General features: G+C 30.5%; 1 protein-coding gene across 1 annotated transcript in view; it reads right to left on the reverse strand.

Moving 5' to 3' along the window:
- Positions 1-20,902, reverse strand: part of LOC143197617 (zwei Ig domain protein zig-8) — a 653,866-nt gene that overhangs the window by 522,589 nt on the left and 110,375 nt on the right. The gene's annotated exons all lie outside the window — the stretch shown is intronic.

A 20,902-nucleotide genomic window follows, 5' to 3' on the forward strand; every position in this document is an offset into this window, starting at 1 on the left:
GCAACACACCTACACTAAAGAAAAAGTATTACCAAGTAAACCGTAACTCCCACATGAGAGCTGAAAACAGTCCTACGCGTTTCCAATATTAATCTAAATCAACCAAATAAATAAATAACGTAACATGCTTAATGCCCTACTATTTAAAAAAAAATCATAAAAATAGTGTTGCAATTAATTAAAATTAGTTTTAAAACTAATTTATTAATTAAAACATGAAGAACAATCATTCAAATAAAGATTATCATTTAATTTTAATCATTCAATAATTGATACTTCTATAATGTTAATCTAAAGATTAATAGCACAAAGAACTGTAAAGTTTAAAGCTTATTTGAAATGACTACGTACGACATTAATGGACTGATATAAAGCTTGTTCCATTATCTGGTATTTGAGGATTACAACAAATTTCAGCCAAGGCATTGATAATTCTCAAATGTAAATTCGTCTCTATTATTGATCCCTCAAGCTCTTTCATGTCTCCCGGAAATAATGATTTAGTAAAGTTAGTAGGTGGGATATGTTAAATTAACGTGATTGAACTAGTACCTTGCTGAGACAGAAATACAAATAATTTCACTAATTTATTTTTGTATCCGTATTTTATTGGCATCTAATTTTAAAGTGTATAATACTCTTTTTTTATGTTAAGTAAATAAAATATATTTCATAAAAGTTGTTTCAAAATAAAAACGAATATCTTGGAAAACACGTTCTTATTTATACATATGGTACTAGTCTTAACAGACGTTCTGTCCGAACTATGGCTTTTTGTTTCGATAATTTTTTTTCGACGATAAAATAACCAGTATCAGATGATCACAATAACGTTCAATAATACTGCAGCCCCATGTATCAGGCCAATTTGTAAATTTAAACCATTCTCAAATCTACAAAAACCAATCCAATCGTTTAGGTTTTACGTTACATATACACGAATATTCAGATCGGATCAGCTATAACAAGTTCAGCTCATGTAAAGAGAAGTAGAATAAAATTAAAGATATGAATATATATCTGAATACCTACAGAAGCATACAAAATAATATATGTAGTTCTATAAATATATAGATATATAGATTATTTTAAAGTTCGACAAGAATATTGTAGATTGTCTATAGATTAGATTAGATTTTATTTATTAAAAGCTCATCAGCCTCGAGAGCTGTTTAGGACCTATGCACTATATATAGCTATTTTAATATTACAGAACAAACAATATAAAGAACAAAACAAAAAAGCTTATAGTTAATTTAACATAAGTATGAGAATATGGAGTGAACAGTTTAAAAGTCGTTAACAGTAGTAGTATTTATAATCTATTATATATTTGGGAGTATTCTAGTGGTAGCCAACTAGTTCATCAATGTTCTCAATTTCAGAAGTTATTTCATGGATCCCTTCAGGTCAGAGATTCGTCTTTGGAGGCCATGTCCTTGGCACTTAACCAGGACATGTTCCATGCTCAGCGAGGATCTACATCTATCACAGATGGGCGAACTTTCTGCTTTGAGTAGAAACGCATGAGTCAGCAGGCAATGGCCTATTCTGAGTCAGGAAAAAATACCCAATGTATGCCTGCTAAAGTTGAGACCTTGGTAAATTTCCTCTTTTACCACGCACAATTTGTCCTTGATCATTATGTCCCAGTTTAGTTGATCCAGTTTTTTAAAAAGTGCGGTATAATATGTATTCAGATCCCTTCTCCAGTATAGATGGTTTTCCGAAAGTGATCCTTCCCTTTTCCCCGTAAGATGGTCGGCTCTTTCGATACCTTCCATTCCCATGTGGAACACACATGTAGGTAATATTCTTGGCGCTATTACGAACGGCAGTGTTTAATTCTCGAATGTGCATTGTTAGTGAATGATGATGATTGGCACAGGCACAGCCAATTTTAATCTCTCAAGAGAACTTATAGAGTTAGTGATGATTACCGCCGAAATCCATCCGGACTGTCTTGAACGCATTTAAGAGCCTTGTATATGGAGAGGGCAATTTGTAATGTTCTTCCTTCAATGTTGATGTATATGCAGCTCCTGTATATTCATTGTTTTTAGACCCGTCCATGTAAAACTGATAATGATTAACGTATTTTTCAAAGATCAATTGTTTGAAAAGCGTGCACTAAAACAGTTAAGAGCATCCTTAGGAAGAATTCTCATTGAGAGATTAATGGCAATAGGTGCGTTCTGCCAGAGAGGTATTTTATTCATGAATTTAAAAATATTAGGTATCTCCAATGACAGGCGATTGCAGATTTATCCTGCAGTAGTGCACACTATTAGATTTATCAGGTGAGAATCGAAAGCCATTAGTTTTTGCCTAAGAAGAGAAAGTATCGAGGCATTTTTGCAGAATTTCCTAAGAAAGTCTACTATTAATTATGCGTTCCATTATCTTACACAGGTAACTGGTTAGCGCTATTGGCCTGTACCACATCCACCGAATGTCTGGGTTTACCCGATTTGTGTATCGGGGCCAATACATATATAATATACAATCCATATGGTAGGTAGCTGTCCATTGTTCTATAGGATGTTGTATATATTCAACACATACAGCTTTTAAGTTTCACTAAACATTTTAACGTATATTGACATAATACCATCTAGACCAGGAGTGTCTTTAGCTTTATATACTGCGTGAGAGAGTCCATCGTATGTTATAGGATCATCCAAGCAGTCACAAATGTTACTAGTTTTCAGGGTGTTCCATAATTTTATCATCGTGATGTCCAGTACTAGAAATTCCGTCAATATTTTAACTCTTAAATTCACACAAAACCTCATAGTTATCACTTCATCAATATATGGGTAACCAATCTCATAATCAATTTCTGACGATGACCTCACCAGTCGTTTCTCAATGAGCTTGGTCACTTCACATTACTAATTTGTCCGACAATTTATCTCCCATGTTGGCTATATTTGTTATTACTAAGAAATTCGAAACAAAATCAACAGATGGACAACGTAGACTCGGAAACACTCTCCAATCAAAAACGACGTATCATCAAGTGTATTGGCTACGAAGTAATAATAAAATAAGGTCAAGACCCTCACTATCAATACAGGGAAAGCTATTGTTTAAATACTTGTAAACACTCCACTATTAACTATTATTTCAGAACAGCTGCAACAGCAATTTCTTCAGAACAACATTTATACACTTCATACCTCATGAAAATGTTAATAGTTTCTCTCCCACTATTTTAAATTAACAGATATTTTAATTAATGACATTTTTAAGTGATAATAAGAAACAAAATGAAAAACGTCTTGAGAGCTGAAGAGCAACTGGATGAAATTTATGATCAAACGTAATTTTGAAAGAATTCCACAACATTATAATAAAGTTTTTAAATATTGATGTTTATTTAATATTAAACATTGGTTAAGTGTTAACGCAATCTACAGAAATAATAAATTCAATTGGAGATATGATCACCTAATTTCAATGTCTATTAAATAATTTTCATATCGATATAATGTTACATTCACTATATACTAAAATCATTTTTCAGCATTTATAATTATATTGTATTATACAAATATAAATTTTACAATTTCAGAATAAGTGTAAAAAAATTATAAGAAAAATATGTCAAATAATGTCCAATTGACCACTGAAAATAACAATAAAATATTGATATACAAAATTCTACAAAACAGATAACAACATTAGGTGTCCGAAAATATAATACAGAAAGTTATATCGAGAAATATTAACTTCAAGAGTGGACCTAGAGACTATTATAACAAAAAAAATAATTGAATAAATGTAAAAGTTTCATTGGTGACGCTGCTCTATAAAATACTCGAAAAAAACATTAGATAATAGAAGCTATTGTCTCTAAAAATCCATAACCCCAAAACTTATTTACAATCGAGCAAAACTGGGGGAACTTTCTTTTAGGCAACACTCTCAAACTTTACCACATTTCTCTGAAGTGTGGTCATTATTCATCATGTACAATTTTTATGCAAACCATACGGGGATGTTTTTATGAACATTCAAACTTTTCTAATTTTTCTTTCTCAGCAATAACCTGTTAGATACAAACAGGAATATATTGCAGTTTCAACTCAATAAATGTCTTAAATTTGATATAACATATTCTAGAAATAACAATATGTGAATATCATAAAAATATTTTTCTACTATAAATATGCTTATTTTATATTAAAACTGTTTGTTTTAAATTTAACCGAAATTTCACGACATAATAAGCAATAATTTATATAATTAATATTAATAACATTAATTATGATATAAAACAAGAACAATTTTAAACATTGCATAAAATAAATTGATTATACTTACTTTGATGGATGTATTTAATACTCTAACATACCTGAAACAAAAGGTAGCATTTAGAAAATTAGTAATATATATATATATATATATATATATATATATATATATATATATATATATATAGAGTAACTTCATTCTGATTTATTTTTAAAGTATTTAAAACAGTGTGATAGTATTTTTGTGTGCACCACATTGAATATTCCTAAATTTACATTCTAATATTAATCTCTTCTTAATCTTTTCTCATATTCACCAAAAATTGCTCCTTCCGATTATCATTTGTTTCAAAAGCATGATGATGCCTATTAAGAATTAATTGAAATAAAAGCTGGAATGGATAGATTACAGGCAGACAAACAAGAAGTAGTATATTAGTATATTGGAGACAAACAACAAACAACGTTTTTGACGACAAATTGAGATCATGAATATTAAAAGAAAGAAGAAATTGAAATTCTGTATAACAATAATAGTTTAGCCAATATTACCAGCCAATATGTATTACTAGTTCAACATTAATTGAAGAGTTTGACTAAAATTAAAATATGGAGTATTCTAGATGATCAGTGACATAAAATTTCAGAGCTGACAAATAATAGATAATGTAGAACGTAAATAGTTATTTAAAATTGTTTGGTTTGGTTTGTTCATAAAATTGTTTATGTCAATATTAGTGTATTATATGTGGAATAAAAATTTGAAGATGGGACTAGTAATGGATAAAAAGAAACAAATAATATAATCTATTTATCATAATAATGCGTTGAAATCGGAAAATCCTAGAATATATACCATAACTTTTAAAAAAATATCTAAATCCGTAATAAAACACAAAAACAAAAATTATAATCTACCTTACAACCCTTGTGTTTTTTTTACATCAGTTATAATTAAAAAGACAAAAATAACTTAAACCTGACTAGAAATGATAATCCCAAAATCGATATGATCCCATTCTAAAAAAGCATTGATATTGTTGTGGCTTTGTTTTTGATATCAGTTTTCTTTAAAATGAATTTAGTTCCAGATCACGTAATCCAATGGGCGGGCCCAGAAAATATTGGAGAAGGGGATGATAAAAACTATAAACAACGAGTTCCCCCTCCCCCCTTCTCACTCTCACTCCGTCTTTCTCTCTCTCCCTCCTTCAAGAAAATACTTGTAGCGAAGAAAGTTATTTTAGTAAACGGGTTAGAGTATTAGGTCAAGCTATTTTAGCTTTTATGGGCAAATACTTAATGGAATTTAAGATCAGATAAATTAAATGTAAATTAGGCGTCTATGCCAAAAATATAATTTATGTTCACATATATTTGAACACAATTACCAGAACAGTAATAATTTATCAAATTCAAGTTCATAGTTATTTTACACTATATAGAAAATTAAATTATAAAACGTACATATAACATAACCCAAGCAGGACTAAGACATGGCCCACAACATTATTTATAATATTAATGAATGAAATAATAAAGAAATATCAAATAGAAAAAAAAAAAGATAGGATTACAGATAGGGTAATAAAATATGGAAAAATTGCAAATGTTGGTAGGAGCTTTTGCGAATGATGTACTAATAATAATTCATAGGTCAGGACATATCTACAAAGTATTAAATAGATGGAAAATGATACTAAAAGAATATGGCATGACAATGAATAAAAGCAAAATGAAAGTTATAATGATGGGAAAGCTAGAAATAATAAATATCCAAATTGAGTGTGTAAGTACAGAAGAAATAAATGTATTTAAGTATCTAGGTATAGAATATATTTTTGACAAAAATATTAACCGACTTCAAATAATAAATAAGGAATTCACTAAAAATTAAAAAACAATAAAACTTAGATTTTTAACACAAAAAAAAACATGTTAAAATAATATATGTACATAATAATCGTAGTAATAACTAAATAAAAATAATCAAAAACCTTATTTAACCTATCTACTATATTTTTTTATTCTACTATATACACACAATTTCGCTTAATATCTGCCTAAACCAATTTATCTATTTACAGTATTGTTTTCACTACTGTCGGCGCCAAACCCAAATAGTTATATTAATTTAGATTTGTTTTGTTGTCAAAAAAAATTATAAAACGAATATTACATAAATATTTTATTTTAATTTTTTTATGTGTTAAAAATCTTTGATTTTTTTGATGAAAAAAAAAGTTTGATTTTTTTTTAATTTTCACCGAGTTCCTTGTTTATTTTTTGAAATCGGTTCAATTTTTTTGTTAAAAATATTTTATTTTTCTCTTTTTAGTATTAGATATCCTCAAAAAACTACTACGTACTCAAAAAAATACGCAGTTAAAATGGGTAGGCCAAGGTGTAAAGGTATAAAGGTATGAGGAAAAAAGAGGAATAAAGAAACAATGATTGAAAATAAGGAACCCTTCAGCCCCCGGAGTCCGCTACCTAACCTTGGTGATTTGAACATGTTATAACTGAACAACAACAAAAATGTATTGTTCCCGCCGGGTATCACACTTTAATCATTACACCATAGAAGGAGTTGTTTACAATATTTCTACGAGGTCTTATATGCTATAGTTGTGCTTACAGTGCTTGAAGGACCAAAATATGTTAGAAAACAAGGACAGTGTGGAAAGAAATCACATGTTTATGGTATTAATAAATCTTTTAGAATTGAAAATTATGTTAAAAAAAATACAAATGATATTACAATATACCTCTCTATCCAAAAACAATTTAATTTAAAGACAAATTATATAACATCACTATGCATTACTAAAAAAATATAAACCATCTAAACTTTTTAAAATGCTCATAGAAATTGTAAAAAAGATTTCCTAATAACATTCGATTAAGTTATTTCTAAGCCATAAAGTTTGGAACTTTTTTAACCAGTAACCATTTATACAAACCTAAATCTTTTGCTAATAGCTAATACACTCCACCATCTGCATCTAATTGCTGGCCACTTATTAGACCTAATTGGACTATCAACTGGACGATCTTCATTTTCTGCCATATATTTTATGCCTCAGGGATTATTTGGCAAAATTCGAGAATATTCGTGGTTAGAACAATTGCTTTTAACTATTTTAATACATTTCATACACTTTATGTGATATCGTATAATGATAAAATAGTCACGTCTATTATTATAATATTCCATTATGGTTATAACCTTATATTAGATATAATGATGAATAATTGTTAATTTTCTTGAATTTTATGCTATGGTATAGTTTCTCGAAATGTTATTGCTGCAGCTACAGTTCACCTGACATTTTTTAATGTTAGTTACGGTTTGAGCAAATACTTTTTAATTTGTGGAACATCCGAATATCACCAAAGATATTTCCTGATCAATACAACCGCCAGACCTAACATAATCGAACCATTATGGGCAGATTCAGAGCAGAGGGTGTATAATTCAATATACATCCTCCTCATAGAATATATTTCAATCATTGAAACTATTGGCGGAGGTTTAGGTACAAAAATGGGACATTCCATTGGAAAATATTCACAAACTCAGATTGCAGTTATTAAAAAAACAAATAGTGGCCCAAAGACTTATTAATAAATAAATATTGTGTACTTGTCAGGTTTGCATATTATTTTGCCCTTCCCCTGTATGTCTAAAACCTCTCCTATAATATAGAAATAAATGTTATGCAAATATATAGTACTAACATTTCAGTAAATCTATGGAAATTTAAACAACATTAATACCTCTTATAATATTAATTTATGTTAATATAATAAATAAAATTTACACAGTTACAATAAAATAGTACAAACTAGAGGCAACATGATTAAGGACTTTAACTGAAGCAAGCTACAAATCCTCAAAATATCCGTTCAAATTTCTGGAGCCGTTGGAATACAAAATTCGTCAAGTTTAAGTATGACCGACTCAATTTTAATGTGACAGTTTCCAGCTTGTCAACAAAATTCCTGAGAGTATTTCTAGATGTAAATTATTAACAGTTAAGCTTGTCAGAATTATAATATCTGCGACTCTTATACCACGAAAATGTTAAATGTTGCCGAAGGAAAGCTTTTTCAGATTTAAATTTGTTTTGTCATGTAAATACGTTGTGGCGTTTGAACAAATAATGGCATTATTAATGGTTGTGTTTCAGACGGCCTTAACCAACAAAGTTTTGTTTTAAAACAGGGTTTCTGTTTTCGTAAATAATATAAAGCCTTTTAGGTGATGTACAGTCGATATGGCTTTAATTATCGACTGATCGAATGTCATGTGCATTAATCAACGTTGTTCGATACATCATTGCAAAAACAACACAAAAACTTTTCATATCGAAGCCCTATTATATTTTTTGTCACACTTTAGTCTCCTAAAACTAATTTAGATTCCATTCTGCAATTTTTATGATAAAACGTATATGTTAAAAAGTCAAAACGAAACAATAAAATGGTGAAGGTTCTTATAATTGTTTCAAAACTTTAATTTATATTCAATTTAACACAAAAAAAATCGATCTAATTCAAAAATAATAAAATATTTTGTGTACAAAGTCGACGTTTGACTTTCCCAGAGTAAAGCCGTGCCCAGAGAGAAGGTCAGTGAAACTAAACAAAAGTGCACGCAAATGAGGCGTTAAAAAAAGTCTAACAATAACATTTTAAAGACTGGTGAAAAAGTGAAATTGCGATCGGAAAAAAAGTCAGTACAGTAGAAAATAAATGCAAAATGCCATAAAACGTTAAGGGTGGACAAATCAATATCTGGAACACAAATGCAGCGTAGGATAATTTAAAACATAAAAATAACAGTATTATTTCAACAATACACAAAAAAATATGGAGAAGACCACTGCACAAAAAAAAAAGATTAAATGGGAATATAGACATCAGGTGTATCACATATTGCAGTTTGAACAGAACAGAACGAACAGGCCTCAAGAGGACTTCCACCAACAGCTAAAAGTGAAAAATTATCCCAGAACTAAACCAAAATGGGCTTAAATTCTTAAATGCGACAACTATTTAAAAAAATAAAAGACTAAAAATAACAAAGGAGAAATTTTAGTCCACAAGAAGACATTACCTCTAGTAATGTTAGCCTTTGAACATGATACGGACACAAAAACCATTTTTGGTATTAGAAGAATTTTAGGGGGCGAAATAAAAATCGAACCTCTAAAGAATTCGAACTTAATACCGCAATGCAAAAGATGCCAATTGTATGGACACACACACAGAAATTCTGCAGAAGAGAACCTAAATGTGTAAAATGTTCAGGTAAACATATCACCACAGAGTGGAGAAAATCCAAAGAAGCTAAGCCGAAATGTGCAAACTGCAATGAAGCGTATCTGGAAAGTTACAGAGGATGCGTAGTTGCTAAAACACTACAAGAGAGGAGAAATAGAGCAGCACAAGTTAAACCTCAAGAAACAATGAGCGAAAAGAAACCACCGAAAAAATATAAATTAATGGTGAAATGACTTATGCCCAAAGTATCAGTCAAAATAACCAAAGAGACACAAAGGAAGATAAAGCAACCACCAACGAATTGCTACTTAAATTAATAGGAAAGCTGGACAGACAAGAAAAAATTATCGAATATTTTTCAGAAAGGATTGAAAAACTAGAAATGAAAAACATTCCCACTATCAAGAACCCGGGTTCAGTACAGCAGAAAATCAGATAAGAGCAGTAACTATTAAATTAAGTAGATACAAGGTTACAATAGCCGCAATTTATTGTCCTCCAAGATACAATCAAAAAAAGGAAAATTATTTGAATGTCCTAAGCAACCTGGGGGAAAATTTTGTAATTGGAGGTGATTTTAATGCAAAAAATAAAGATGGGGATCCAGAATGACAACAAATAAAGGCAATGAACTGCATAAAGCAGCTGCTGAACTAAGATGTAGTTACATGTCAACTGGAAAACCAACTTTATAACAATATAGACAAAATATAACTCAAAGACTGAAAAGAGAAATACTGGAAACTAAAAACAAAATCATAAATGACTATCTGAGAATTTTAAGACATGATAAAGAAACTGATTACTCACTCTGGAAAGCCACAAAATATCTAAAGGGCTCATGTCTACACATTCCAACTATAAGAGACCTGTGGTAATTGGGCACGTGACAATCACCAAAAAGCTTAAGCATTTGCTGAATATCTAGAAAAAAACTTTCAAATCAAACGAAACTAATATTGAACATAATTTGCCGGACATAGAAGAAAATTCGATGACTGAACTAGTCACGCCGAAAGAGTTAACCAAAGTTATTAAAACTGACATTAACCCCAGGAAATCACCAGGCTACGATTTTATAACAGGAGAATTACTGCAAAAACTACCAAGAAAGGGAATTATAAAACTCACCAACTTGATCAATACAGCATTTAGATTAAAACATGTCCCAGACATTTGTAAGGTGGCGGAAATTATAATGGTCCCAAAACCTGGGAAGTCAGCAAACGAAATAAAAGCCTATAGATCTATATCACTATTGCCAGTAATATCTAAGGTTTTTGAAAAACTCCTGTTGAAAAGAATATAATCGATCATAGAGAGAAGAAACCTAATACCAACACACCAGTTTGGGTTTATTAACAAGCACTCAACAATTGACCAGGTCCACAGAATATCAGATGTTAATGAAAAAGCCTACGAAAGTAAGAAAGTATGCTCAGCTATATTCTTACATGTAGCACAAGCCTTCGATAAGATTTGGCATGAAGGTCTTGTTCATAAACTACAGAAAATGCTACCAAAACAAGACACCGAACTATTAAAATAATACATATTATTACATATACCAGAATATTTAGAGTCAAACAGGAAGAAGCTTACTCTACAATAAAAGAAGCTAAAGCAGGTGTAGCACAAGGAAGTGTACTGGGACCAATGCTTTATCTGCTCTACATCTTATCTATATCTTGTGATATACTACAAATGGAAAATATTACGGTGGCTACATTTGCTGATGATATTGCGATTATAGCTGTCGGAGGCAATAGTGTAGAAGCCTCAAGAAAATTACAACAAGCAAGTGACAATATAAATAATTGGATACAAGCTTGGAAAATAAGAATTAATGAAAGTAAATCTGTACATGTTCAGTTCACCTATAAAGAGACCGTACAAGCACCAATAACATTATATAATACTATCATTCCATATAGCAACAACGCTAAATATCTCGGAATGAATCTCGATGCTATACTTCGCTGAAAGGAACATATAAAGAAGAAAAGAAAAGAAATGGAATTGAAATATAGGAAAATGTATAGGCTAATTGGAAGAAAATCACAATTATCAGTACATAACAAATTGCTATTATATATGCAAATACTGAAACCTATATAGACATACGGAGTTCAATTATGGAGATGTTCTGCAAAGAGTAACATAAATAAAATACAAATTTTTCAGAACAAAGTCCTGAGAGGTATTGTGGGTGCACTGAAATATTATAGGACTGATTACCTACATCGAAACCTTCAGATACCCACAGTCAGTCAAGAAATCAAGAGAATTGCAAGGGGGCATGAGGAAAGACTCCATTTTCATACGAATATTGAAATATTGCAACTTTTGGGTACCACCACAATAGGACACAAACTCAAAAGAATCAAACCGTCTGATCTTGTGCAGTATTGTGTAGTGAGGTGCATATATTAAAAAATCAGCAGTGATATGTATAAATATTATTTCACTAGAGACTGAGATAGAGCCGTTGGATCTTCCTAGTTATATACCTAGATTTAAGTTATCATAAAGACAAATTGTAGGGTAGACGGAAACGAGTATTATTTCATCACGAATTACTTCAGTAGGGAAAACATGCTTCGGAAGAAATCCATAATTCAGTTAGACCTATTACTTAAAATCCCATGATTTAACAACCAAAAAAAGGTAATTTATCCAAATGTATTCGAATTTACTTTGAAAAACTTGATAATCATTACATATTTGATGTTATTAAGGACAACTAGCGAAAATTATCGTAGAACCAAGTATAACTAACAACAACGTTAGAATCTGAAATTCATCAAGGCAGCTTCCATAAAAATAATTTCTACGCCAATAGATATTCATCAAAATGTACTATGTAGGATCAGTTTTTGGTTAATATCATCGTATATCTTGCTGTGTCTGATTCGCAAATGTAGTCGTGTAGAATTTTGGACAGATGTTTTCTCTTGACGTACCAAATTCCCATTTACGATTTTAGGCCCCGTTTTTCAAGACAACAGTGAAAGACCTTGCCATACAAGCCTATACAAGTTTCTATTGGCTAGGACTGCACATGCGCACGTGCTCTAATCTAACCTGACAGTTTTCACAATGGGCGTCCTTTTCTACCACGCCTGTCGTACCACAGTCTTAGTTGTCCTTAGATGTCATTTTTAGGTTAATTTTGTATTTACATTTTGTGGAGGTAATATAATTATTTCATAGGCAAAATTAGTACTAGATAACCCGAAAATACGGGTATAAGGTATGAATTATTAGTAAAATATTATCATTTTATAACACTATAATTTTGTAGATTGTTATGGAACAGAGGATATTTATGGTCATTATTAGTTTAATTTTGTATTTATATTTTTGTTGGGGTCAAATAATTATTTCATACACAAAATTAGCGGCAGGTAATGCGAAAATATTGGTATAAGGAATTAATTATTAGTAAAATATCATTTTTGAATGTTATTTAGTTGTTATTTGGTTAAGATTATTTTCAAGGTATCTCCTGAAAGCTGAGAAAAATATTATTATTGAAAAATTGAAATGCAGAAGATAAATATCATTAATGAAGATGATTTATCCTATTTAATAAAAAAAACACAACATCTATTCAATTAGAAGTCCTAATGAAATGATCCCTGTTGATTTAAAAATAAAAGAAGCATTCAAATGGGAAAAATTTTGTATTCTTTTATAAATGAGAAGGTAATATCAAAATATATTTGCCTTATAATTGTGCTTTATGAGAGTATGGTTTTTATTATAGGTGAAATGCATAGTATTCTAAAAAAAGAAGATTTTACTGTGGGTTTTTTGAATAGAATAATAGAAAAAAAACTGAAATGCATAGGTATGTCTATACCTGTCCAGAGTATATGATAAACAATACCCTATGCAAGCATGTGCATTTGGTACGTCCGTATGAGGAGAAAATGGACATTAATTATTTTGCAGATAATGTAGCAAGTGCTCTAGGAGAGCGGCCAGTGATTAAATCGCAGGACAAAGAAGAATCTAGAAGAATCTTGCAAGAAAAATATATACAGGGAGAAGCGGAAGAACCAATGACAGAAAATTACTTTGACAACAGAGTTTTCAGTATAATTAACACTTTGAAATCAATCGATCAACAATCACAAAGCCAAATACTTAAGCTCATTAGAGGCTTTGCTTCAGAGATTTCAACAAAAAGGTGATGTATAAGGAAAACGAACACAGCAATACTTTCCAGCACCCAAACGTAAAAAAGTAAATGTGTTTTACTAAAAGTGCAATGTGTTCTTTCATTTTGTTTTTCTTACTTTTAGCAGTAAATATCAGTCAGGAATATTTATGAATACTTAGGAAAGGTGGATTAGGCCTACCTACAGGGGATACCACAACAAAATAAAAAAGAATGCGCCTGGAATTCTACCTCATGGGTGGTGTGGAGAAGAGTTCAATCTAAATATAATAAAGAAGTATACAAACGAGTAACCTGCTGTCTTTTATGTTATGGTTCCTTTAATATATAATCTTCTTTTTGTAATATTTCGTCATTATTTATCTGCTCCGAGGAGTTATATAAACCGAAAGAAATAATAAACCAAAAAGCTTCAAATACTATGTTATCAATTTATTCCAACCACATTCTTTTAAATACACCTTATATTTACACTACGCTGAAAATGCATGGTACTTCATTAGCTTTTAGCTTCGTTATAGCTTTTTTCTTCCTTTGAAATATCCGTAAAATCAGAAAGATATAAGTATAATAACAAATAGACAGAAAACGTATACAAACATGACCATATTTCATTCTTACCTTTATTATAATCTTTAAATAAGTTTTGTTTCCATATTATTTAAGATATCCTTTGTTCCATAACAATCTACAAAAATTATAGTGTTATAAAATGATAATGTTTTACTAATAATTCATACCTTATACACTTATTTTCGCACTATATGCTGTTAATTTTGCCTGTGAAATAGCTATATTACCTCAACAAAATGTAAATACAAAATTAACCTAAAAATGACATCTAACCACAACTAAGACTGTGGTATGAAATACGTGGTAGAAAAGGACGCGAGTTGTGAAAACTGTCAGGTTAGATTAGAACACATGCGCATGTGCAGTCCTAGCCAATAGAAACTTGATTAGGCTTGGATGGCGAGGTCTTTTACTGTCGTCTCGTTTTTGACTAGAGCTATCTTTGTAAAACAGCGAGTTTCAACTTGTACCTCTAGTAAAATGAAAACTATCAGCAGAAAATGATGATGATAAAAAATGCATAAATCGAGAAAAAATAAAGAAAGGTATATATCAATTTTTGTTATATTTTGAATGCAAATTTTATGAATATCAGAAAATATTTGTTATCAATAAAAATATTCTGAAACTAAAAAATACAAAAATTTCAATAATAATATAACTTTTATGAACGCCTCAAATAGGGAGTTATAGATTTATTCGGTCCATTTTCTAATATATAAAGAAATTTAATCTTTGAAGACTTTTCTACTAGAGCACATAACCCTAAACTTTTATTAAATTTATAGTTGTCCCATTCCAATTTATACCAAAATATTCAAGCAAAACACATAAGTTTTATGGTTTTACTACGGTTCTTTCAAAGTATCCATCATAAATGTTTCTAGAGTTTTATTCAATTAAAGATAATAAAAAAATGTGTTATACGCCAAATTTAATTCCAACGACAATATCATATTGTACATGTCCGCCTACTGGACGCTATTGAAAAGAATTATGCTTCTAACGCGAACAAAAGACCTTTCTCTACAACATTTTATCTAAATAAGATTTTTTGATTTAATTAAAACAAACTAATTATAAATCTTTTTTACGTACCTAGTTTATTACGTAACATTACGCAGAAAATGTTATTAACTCCGTAATGCAGTTTGTACATTTCATTTACGTGCTCGTAAATGAACTTTGTAAATGAAATAAAATTATTGCAAAAATATTTATTTTATTTCAAAGCAAGTTACAAGTATATTTTATTAATTAAATATGATTAGTCTGATCACTCTCAGAGTCGGGAACGGAAAAAACCTCGAGGCGTCGCGTCATCCCCTAGCTTCACCACCCGAGGTTGCCACGTCGTACCCTCTGTCAGTACCACTTGTTGCCACCTCGCCGTGGGTGCTAACTTCAGGTATGTGCAATGCCTCGTGTAGATCTGTGGGCTGCTGAGAATTGCTTGAAAATTCGAAACATCTGAAGGTCACTACATATTTATCAAATATTTTACTTTCAGCTCACAATTTGTGTGTTAGATATACTGGGCATGCTGTTCGTTGTAAACCATAAATGAATTTGTACTTTTCAAATAAACATTTTTGTATCTAATAATATAATGCCTATAGTATATTCCTAGTTATAATAATTCTTAATTATAATCATTAATAATTACTACAATTATATAATTATTATAATTATAATTATTTTTAATTCTAATTAACCTTGATAGTACCAGAAAGTAATGTTTTACACGTGAAACTCTGTTATAAATCGAATTTGATTATTTTTTAATCAATTCATTCAAAGTCAATTTCAGATAAATCTATCATGCTATATGTTGCTTAAGCCATCTCGTGAGCATATATAAAAGCACAGTCTGATTAATAATCTGATATTACACTAATGTTGGGTGGTATTCGAACATCTACGCCCAATTAACTCGTCCAGTTCTAAGTTGTGTTACAAAAATATTTTTTACCATGATAAACTACTTATATTTATCTATATATATGTATATAATTCCAAATTGTTAAATCCAATCCAATGCAACCGTCAAAATGGAACATTTTGTAATTTAAAATATTTATGATAATTTTTTTTTAAATTTATGATGATTTATATTATAAATACAGATGTTGGACATAATCTTGTTTAACAAAACTAAATTTCCACCTTTGAATTAATGATCTGAAAAAGTGTCGAAATATAATCTACCTCCGAAAGAAAAGAGAAATAAATCTGATAAATAGGGTGTATATTGCAATAATAAGTGTTCTAATTGACTGATTTTCACGATAATGTTTTAAGCTGTGTGCAAAGATACTATGTCTTGGTAAAAATACTGTCAACCAGATAATTTCTCAGTAATTTTTAGGTGCAGTTGATCCGGTATATTGAAATAATAATTTGGGGTTGATGTTTCCTTAGTTTAGGTGTAATCTACGGAAAAAAAATCATTTTTGGATAATTTTTTAAAAGTAATTGATCTACCCAGAGCTTTATAAAAATATACTTTACTGAAGATAAAATGTATCGAACAATCTATTATTTACGTAATAGAATAAAGAAACAGTTAAATACTAATATAAAAATGGTAATATTTATGTTCATTTACAGCAAATTCTAATAAACATAATATGGAACACACACACATATATATATATATATATATATATACATATATATATATATATATATATATATATATATCGCTTTGTTACAGATATTAAAAATATATTTAAACTGGAAATAATTGCATCATTGATGCAGTGCACAATAAAAACTTTTTTATAGTAACAAGATATCGAAGCCTTTTAATACCACCACAGCAGTTGTAAAAATAAATAAAATGAATGTAGAAATATATTGATACGCTACAAAGTGTCAGACGCACTACATGCTTAATTTTTTTATAACAAAACCAATTTCTTTGATAAAAACCATTCTAAATATAGATTTAGCCTTTTTCTTCGTTTCATTCTAAAAAGAATAAAGTTTCAGTTTATTTTATACAAGACAAAGATCATCTTTAAAAACTCTCCCCCTAAGTCAAACAAAACCTTTCTACCTTTCTGATTTATGTTGAGCTTTGCAAAATATTACTTAGTTCGACCATTAAATTTTTTAATATTTCCACAACGAAAAGAAGAAACTGCTGAAAATTAAATGTCGAGATAAAGAAGTGTAATATTTATTTAAATGTTAGTAGAAAATTCTTAAGCATTCCAAACGAAAAACAATAGTGAATAAATCAATATGTTTAGATTTAATACGTGTGTTTGACGTCTGTCACTAAAATGAAAATGAACTGAGGGTCGACGAGAGTAAGGGAGGTGGAAACAATTGGAATGGGGGTAAAAGGGAATCAAAAAATACCTGACTTGAAAGAACGGTATAGGCGGGGATGTGGAAAAAGAACGACAATGATGAAAATGCAAAAAACCAGCATGGAATCGAAGAATAGTATGCAACCCTACCCAACACCCGCCACCCTCAGGGTCTCATAAAGTAAATTAATTGTTTTAATAGGCACTCTGTTCTTTTTTTGTATCCTAGTTTTAAACGTGGTCTATTTTTAAAATTGCTCTGGATAATAAATTATAATGAAAATGCTCTAAAACTGTTTTTGTTCAAAATGGGTAACCTAATTTAATATATTTAATTACTATCACTTTAATTACGGTACTATATTTAAACGATTAATATATTTTTAGGAATAATAAGCCAAAGGTTTTATAATTTTCATACATGCCTTCAAAATACATTTACCTTAACAAGCAGAATATACCGTAATATTTCTTGAAGATATTAAGCAATGTATTCTTAAATATTGATATTCTTAAATCATTATAGACGTCTGCGATTTCTCTGGGTAATGTTCTTGAACATTTCAGATTTATACAGCCATAGAGCTTTATCACATTTCTTTCAGATCAACCAGTACTACTAAGTGGACTATAATCTATATGGCTGAATTATCTACTGATCAAATGTTATTTGCATTAATGAACGATGCTCGATACATTATATCATAAGCAACGCAAAATATTTTTTGTTACATTTTAGTTTCCTCTTACCAAATTTTGTTTCCTAGAACTACTTTAGATCCAATCCGCAAGTTTTGTGATACAATGTATATGTTAAAATATTCCATAATATGCTGAACGTTTATATCCAGTATAACACAAACAAAATAAAATTTGGAGTCTAACTAAAAAAGAACAAAAATCTTTGTGTACAAAATAATACATTTATTATTTCATTATGAATTACTTCAGCATATCAGTATATCATAATTATGTGCCTCTGATATTTATCTGGATAAAATTATTGTACATTTTCAAATATATACAATCATAAGACTTCATCATATTTCCTTCAGATCAGCCAGTACATTAAATTAGGAGGTTCGAGGTTATATTATATATACATGACATGTAGAAAATCACTTCATGAAACAATCTTCTGGATAAAATATTATCTTAATTAATTAGTCTTGTTCTAAAGCTTATTCTAAAGTCTACATATGTCCAGTAATCAGATCAAGTGGTTGTAGTAGTTGTAGTCTACGCACATCACTATCATATCGCATATTTAGCTGATTAGCGAGTACATTGGAATGCACTGACACTCTTTCCAAGAACTTCACACAAACACGTTGATTTACACTCGTTATAGGTTCTAGAGGAATATCGCGTTGTATCACTTTATTTGAAATATAGTACGGAGCATCAACAATGGCACGCAACACCTTATTTTGGAACCATTGAATGATGGATATATTAGATTTGCTAGCAGTATCCCATAGTTGGATTCCATATGACCAAATGGGCTTGAGTATAGACTTATATAGCAATACTTGTTATCTAATGATAAACTTGGATTTGAGTCCGATGAGCCAATACATTTGATACAATTTAAGTCCAAGTTGTTTCCATTTAAAGAGTATGTGCTTCTCCCAGGTTAGGCGTCGATCTAAGTGCATACCAAGATATTTAACATGCTCTACTTGGGGTAGTTGACGATGATTGATGTTCACTGGTGGACATGTTCTTCTACGCAGGGTAAAGGTTACATGCGTGGATTTTATTTCATTGACTTTAATGCGCCATGTCTTCAACCATAATTGTATTTACTCCAGGTGGGTTTGTAGGTTTATTGATGCTGTGACTGGATCTTCATGGAATGCTAAGATTGCTGCGTCGTCTGCATATGTGGCCACAGTAGTTATTTTTGTGGTGGGCAGATCGGCCGTATACAGAAGATACAGTACTGGACCCAGTGCACTACCTTGCGGAACTCCTGAATATATGTAATTTAATTCAGTATGCTCATCGCCTTGATTTACAATAAAATTTCTATCAGTGAGATACGATTTTAGAAACAGATAGTTCGGATGAGGGAGAAGATTCTTTAGTTTAAACTGCAAGCCCCTATGCCATACTTTGTCAAAAACCTGAGATATATCTAGAAAAGTAGCCGAACAATATCTTTTGGCCTTTAGGCCAGTGTTTATTTTGTTTACAAGTCTATGCACTTGTTCTATAGTCCCATGCTTATGCAGTCAACCTACCCAAAATTATAAAAATGTTCTACATAGCTGAAAATAACCTAGGCATTTGTTAACCGAAAGTACTACAGCTTACATATTCCTTTCGAAAATGTATAGCTACCAATATTACACATAATCTCTTCTCTATATGTTAATCGGCTTAGCGAAAATTTTACCTCCCTATTTGAGGAAAACGGGAACACCTGGAAGCGTGAAATTTGGCACAGTTAAAGCTTATATCGAGAAAGAATGTTTAGGCCTAAAATGTTCGTGTAATATGCGCTGCTACAAATAAATAAATTCCAATAAAACGCAATACGCCCAAATCAAGCAATCAGAAAAAGCCGTCAGATCACAAAACACAAAATGTATAAACAAATATTTTAGACTCTGGTCGACGCGCTGCCAGCTACAGCTCTTATACGGTAGATTATTCGTCGTTTCTGTTGTACATATATCAACCACGGACGCGTAATTTTTAAAATCAAATTCTAGCAAAGTTGTACCGCAAAATGCCAGCTGCCACTTTCGAATCGGAAGGCAAATCCCTAAATTTTACATTTGAAACGATATTAAAACGGAATGCGAGTGTGCTAAAACGTTATTAAACGGAGTTATTTAATTTTAATCTGCTCTATACTGCTGATATTCCAACAACAAAAGAAACACTTCTTGGAATATTTGTTGACGACACAATTAATATAGCAAAAGATATATCTCTGTCTATGGCAATAGAAAAAGTGCAAGTGGCAGTCAAGAAAATCTACAAATGGACGAAATATTGGAAAATTCAACTTAATAGCTCCAAACCTGTCCACGTTAATTTTTCATTGAGGCGAAATATTCCTCAAGCAGAATCCACAAAATACCTTGGAATCCATCTTGACGGTAGATTAAATTGGAAGCATCACGTTAGACAAAAACCAAAATACATTAGAACCAAAATAAAACAACTATACTGGTTAGTCGGAAGATACTCTCAACTTGATCTAAAATCAAGGAGGTTGATCTATAATACAATTATAAAGCCAATTTGGACCTATGCGGTGC

Source organism: Rhynchophorus ferrugineus, unplaced genomic scaffold (genome assembly GCF_030347505.1).
Source record: "Rhynchophorus ferrugineus isolate W39M unplaced genomic scaffold, kcgeb_rfMv2 rfM5, whole genome shotgun sequence".
In the NCBI taxonomy this organism is placed as follows: domain Eukaryota; kingdom Metazoa; phylum Arthropoda; class Insecta; order Coleoptera; family Curculionidae; genus Rhynchophorus; species Rhynchophorus ferrugineus.